The sequence below is a fragment of the Anabrus simplex genome, chromosome 9 (assembly GCF_040414725.1).
Source record: "Anabrus simplex isolate iqAnaSimp1 chromosome 9, ASM4041472v1, whole genome shotgun sequence".
Lineage (NCBI taxonomy): Eukaryota > Metazoa > Arthropoda > Insecta > Orthoptera > Tettigoniidae > Anabrus > Anabrus simplex.
The window spans coordinates 90,096,248-90,102,247 of NC_090273.1; the positions used below are offsets into that span (position 1 = coordinate 90,096,248).

Sequence of the window (6,000 nt, forward strand, 5' to 3'; positions counted from 1 at the left end):
TATGTTATTATATTATTACGAAAACTCTGATGCTTGCAAACCGAGTAATGTTACTCTATATCTTATAGTGACCCTTATAAACTGATTTATGATTGACTTAAAGTGACCTTGGGGGTCAGACTTTACACCCATGGTTGAAAACGTGACAAAAAACCCTTTAAGGGGGAATAGAACTGATAAGAATTAAGGGGAGGTAGATCAACGACAGAATTGATACTAAAGAAAGGAAGAAAAATGTTATGCATTTTTATATTCTTTCTTTCTTTCTTTCTTTCTTAATCTGTTTACCCTCCAGGGTTGGTTTTTTCCCTCAGAATCCACGAGAGATACCACCTCTACCGCCTCAAGGGCAGTGTTCTGGAGCGCGAGACGTTGGGACGGGGGATGAAACTGGGAAGGAGGACCAGTACCTCGCCCAGACCGCCTCATCTGCTATGCTGAACAGGGTACTTGTGGAGGATGGGAAGATTGGAAGGGATAGGGAAGGAAGTGGCCGTAGTTAGGTACCATCCCAGCATTTTCCTGGAGGAGAAGTGGGGAAACCACGGAAAACCACTTCCAGGACGGCTGAGGTGGGAATGGGACCCTTCTCTACTCCGTTGACCTCACGAGGCTAAGTGGACCCCGTTCCAGCCCTCGTACCACTTTTCAAATTTCGCGGCAGAGCCGGGAATCGAACCCGGGCCTCCGGGGCTGGCAGCTAATCATGCTACCACTACAACACAGAGACGGACGCACATTTATATTCTTACCAGGATAAATATTATTGTAAATGGTAGTTCATCTTGTATTTTCTTAACCTACTCATCGTTTTTAAGTAGACATATTCTAGAACATCAAAAATGATACATTGCTCTGTTAATTATTACCTTGTGGTCTTGTGTCCCTCGATACTATCGCCCCTCATAGTCCATTTACTCCATCGTCCATCATGTGTCAAGATCCGGAAGTGCTTTAGCTTGTCGGGAAGTGTAATACTCTCTCATTATACAAGTAAATTCAAATAGAGTACATTCAGTTTTTAAAGAGCGTTAGAATCGGAACCTTATAGTAACGAGGACAGTGGTTGCCTAGACCAGGCGTAACTCAGCCAAAGGTTACATCTGGTAAGGAAATCGATTTCTTTCGATTCCTGCACCAGGGAACAACACGTGGGTTAGGCATCAAAAGTCGATACCACGCCCATCGTTGCTTCACTTCGGACATACGAACATGATCTAGTATGTAAATATGACTACGCCCATGGCACATTCAGATATATTGATACTTAAGTATCTGAACATTAGATTTGGCCACTTCTCCGTTTGACCGAGGACGGTGATTTTGCAATATTCTACGATAACAAATACATGTCGCCACTCTCTTTGTCAATTACTCCTTCAGTATTTAAACAGTAATTATTCATTTGTAAATTGTATGTGTTAAATATTTTGTTACCGGGCGAGTTGGCCGTGCACGTAGAGGCGCGCGGCTGTGAGCTTGCATCCGGGAGATAGTAGGTTCGAATCCCACTATCGGCAGCCCTGAAGATGGTTTTCCGTGGTTTCCCATTTTCACACCAGGCAAATGCTGGGGCTGTACCTTAATTAAGGCCACGGCCTCTTCCTTCCAACTCCTAGGCCTTTCCTATCCCATCGTCGCCATAAGACCTATCTGTGTCGGTGCGACGTAAAGCCCCTAGCAAAAAAAAAATATTTTGTTGTTTACTAGTATGTTTGCTAAAGTTTTTACCGGTTTTTCCTTTCCTCCTTTATTTATTTCATCACTTCTCGTCAATTATTTGAGGTCAGCTCTACAAGAGGATATAACACATTTTTACGACCGTGTACCCTTCCCGATGTCAACTCTATATGGGGATTAAACCCATGACCTCCTACCCCTAAGACGGCAGCAGTGACCGTTCATCCACAAAAGCCGGACAAGCTTATTGATTTCCTACCGAGAAAATACTTTTTTTTTGCTATTTGTTTTACGTCGCACCGACACAGATAGGTCTTTTGGCGACGATGGGATAGGAAAGGCCTAGGAAGTGGGAGGAAGCGGCAGTGGCCTTAATTAAGGTACAGCCCCGGCATTTGCCTGGTGTGAAAATGGGAAACCACGGAAAACCATTTTCAGGGCTGCCGACAGTGGGGCTCGAACCCACTATCTCCCGATTACTGGATACTGGCCGTACTTAAGCGACTGCAGCTATCGAGCTCGGTAGAAAATACTAAAACATACTACTGTATAAAAAGGTTAGTAACCAAAAGTGAATTAGCTTTTTCGTCACTGGCTGCAGAAAGGATTATTGAAGAATTTGATACGGAAAGATTAATATAGTTAATGTTTATTCAATTTTTTAATCAACTGGAGTAAGACACGATTTTTAATAAATCGGGCTGAGTAGCCTTCTGACCCCAACTTGGCAGGTTCGATCATGACTCAGTCCGTTGGTATTTGAAAGTGCTCAAATATGTCAGCCTTGTATCAGTAGATGTATTGATACGTAAAAGAATTACTGCGGCACTAAATTCCGGCACCTGGCCGTCTCGGAAAACCGCAAAAATAGTTAGTGGGACGTAAAGCCATTATTATTATTATTATTATTATTATTATTATTATTATTATTATTATTATTTTATTAGTATTATTTTATTTTTAATAATTTTAATTCCCTAAGATCTGAGTCCAATCTTCTTCACCGATCATCGTTTCTTTTTTCAGATTCTGGGGCACTATTATAAAGTCGATCCCTAGTTAATTATTGTGAGTGTACACTGCATACTGCTTATCAGAGACAATCTACATAATCTATATGAAGTTAATGGACGTCATGCAGTTTCATGATAATAACGAAAATTCCCAGATTAAAATCTATACGTCAATACCTTTTATATGATAGCAAAAGCTTATTGTTGACGTTAATGCTGAAACACAGGAACTTCCAATAAATTTATCGAGATGGAAATGGATATATTACAAAAAGTTCCAATAATACGTATTCCTGAAGGTGTTTTCATAGGCAAATGGAATACAGAATACGATGTTGTATAGTTATCACGGTAGATGATTCTAAAATATTTTTCAGTTTGTTGGTATCTTTGGAGCTTCAGGCATCGTTGAACATCATATCCATGAACTTGTGTGTGTGTGTGTGTGTGTGTGTAGAAAGAGCTTCACACAAAACATTTCTTCTTCCTACACTTTGCTTTACGACGCACCGAAACGGATAGGTCCTGTAGTGACGATGGGATAGGTAAAGGCTAGGAGTAGGAAGGAGCGACCCCTTAATTAAGGGACAGTCCCAACATTTGCCTGATGTGATGATAGGAAAGCCATCTCCAGAGATAATCACAGTGGGGTTCAAACCCTCTGTCTTCTGAATGCAAGCTGACAGGTACGTGACTCCAACCGCGCAGCCACTCGCTCGATGCATGTAATATTATTAAACAATTAGTCGTCAGCGCAGTGACTTTCAGTTCAGAAAGCCCTGGGTTCGATTTCTGACCGGTTCGGAGATTTAAACCGTAACGGGTTAATTCCCCTGGCTCGAGGAGTGGGTGTTTATAATGTCCCCCAACATCCCTGAAACACATCACACGTAACACTATTCTCCACTACAATAACACGCAGTTTCCTATGCACGGCAGATGACACCCACCCTCGTCGAAGGGTCTGCCTTAGAAGGGCTACACCAGGCTAGAATTAGCCACACCAAATGATTAAATAATTGTTAGTATTATTCGTATTTTATATCTGAGATTTAAATAAAGTAATATTACAGCACTTGCCTGAAATGATAGGGAAAATTTATGGGGATAAGCCCCCCCTCACCAAAAAGATAGTTGTGGATTTTGAGTATTTACAGCTTCCCAGTTACGTTGTCGGGAATGGTGTAATTACTGAGATGGTAGAATTGTATGTTACACACATAGCACATACGATATAGCGGATATGGAGCTAAACGGCGTAAGCCTAAACTACACCAAGTTATCTGACATTCCTATTGACAATTCGTGTTTTATTCCAGTGAATCAATTAGAAAATCTTTTCAAATTTACGACACCTTAACTCTGACACTTAAAAGACACGATATTAATAGCTTATATAAAATTCGAAACACAGGCATATAAATTCTCACTTTGAATACATCGAAGGCACTGGTCGGAATTGAATAGTGGCCACCTTCTTGGGGAATTTCTGATTCTAAGAAAACAAGTTACTGATACACTAATCACTAAAATGTATGAATTTAAAATAGTTTCCTCTTCGGAAGAGAAGTTACATTAAGCATATTTTTCTTTTCTCCTACTAATAATAATTAAAAAAAAATGATCATTAGGTACCGTTGAAGGATATCTGGTGAATGTGTGGTTTAAGATGTAAGGTCCAAGAAATAGAAAATATTCTGCTACCCTGACAATTGGAAAGCAGAATACAAAACTCCTATATCAATTTTTGATATATCTGGATTAAGACTCTACATTTTCGTTGAGTCCGTTGCAAAAACACCCCTTATCAATTTCACTTCCAATACCTGATCATACAAGATTATATTTCTAACTCCCATGCCATAGCATACAATTAAAATTTTTCTTTTGTCTCATGTAAAGTTGACGGTTTTGATAGCTCCAAGTGTGCACTTTCCTTTAGACAAGTTATGATGTACGAGCCATTATTATTTTACACATTTTCAAGATGTGTGTGGAAATGGACCATTGAACGCATAGCTGTAACCTTGCCTGATACTACAAAGAGCGTTTCGTAGTACGCAAATTATTGACCGCTGTTACGTCTTTGCAGAAACTCGCTCACAGGAACTTTGATCTAAAATAACCTCGCACAATCAATATTCCAAATCACGTAACAGTGATTAGGACGGAGCAGTGCCGAAAGTAGCTAAAGGTCACAGCATAAAAAAGGGATTCATTGCAATGGGAGTTAATCAAATCCTCAATTCCTAATTATTTTTAGAAGTAATTACACAAGATTAAATATAGAATATTTAAAGTTGTCTAGAATTGTAGAATCATCATAAAATTCATTGATTATGGCTCTTGATTTGAAACAAAATATTGTAATGTTGTACAGTATAGTAATTCCATAAACACACAGAAAAAATTTCATGATTGCTATATTGACCCCTTGAGCTTGGTAGAATTATGGGTTCAATATGAAGTACATGTTGACACAATTCTTAGATTATTATCTGACACTTAGTAGAAGAAAAGTATTTATCACACTAACCTGGCTGTATTTCAGTAGTATATGTCCTTTTTGTACCGATGAATCCCGTGTCCTTGACGTAAGAATCACTCGTACTCCGTTGAGAACATGTTGGGAAGTCAAACACACTTAGTTGTGGTTCTAAACCTCCTGCTGCTCCTTAAAGCCAGCACAGCTGCAACCCGCACGGTTCAAGATGGCGTCCAGTCTCAGCAAGTCCCTGTTGAAAATCGATACGCCATGAACCAGGGATAGCGGAGCAGACGCAGTGCGATAGTGGTGCCTCTAGCGGCGTGGAATCAAATCACATTGAGAGTACTTATATATCTCTACCTTCTCTTTTTTTCTTTCCTCTTCAATGATTTATTCAGGGAAATAAAGTATGGGGGAGTAGGATTATGGGCACTTTGCCAAGTTTCCCTACCGCGAAAGGATTTTCTGCAAGTTAAGGTCAAGAACTGGGCATAAATCGAAGGTATAGAGGGAGTGAGGTTTATTGAGGAAACTGGCAGAAGGCCTGGTTCATTTTTTGGTAAAATGGGTTATGGGAAGGACATCGCCGTCATAAAATGAATCAAATTTGATTCTGTTATATATGACTATTTTCGATTCCAGAATACACAACAGTACAAGTACGAATTCGTGGTGTTACTAAAGGATATTTTGTCCCAGAAGATATATCCTTGATCAAATCAATACAAATATATTCTTTTATAACAAATTGTGGTTGCAAACCAGTATTGGAAGGTTCCTGCTGCAACTCAAATGCCGTTGTTGTTATGGCAGTGTGCC

The 6,000-nt window shown here is 39.7% G+C and overlaps 1 protein-coding gene across 4 annotated transcripts in view; it reads right to left on the bottom strand.

Moving 5' to 3' along the window:
- The window catches only part of Syt1 (Synaptotagmin 1), a 327,591-nt gene extending 322,163 nt beyond the window's left edge, over positions 1–5,428 (bottom strand). For all 4 annotated transcript variants that reach the window (XM_067153882.2, XM_067153879.2, XM_067153880.2 and 1 more), the window contains exon 1: positions 5,230–5,428. The gene's annotated coding sequence lies outside the window, so the exon portion shown is untranslated. The remainder of the gene's footprint in view (positions 1–5,229) is intronic.
- Between the last annotated feature and the right edge of the window lie 572 nt (positions 5,429–6,000).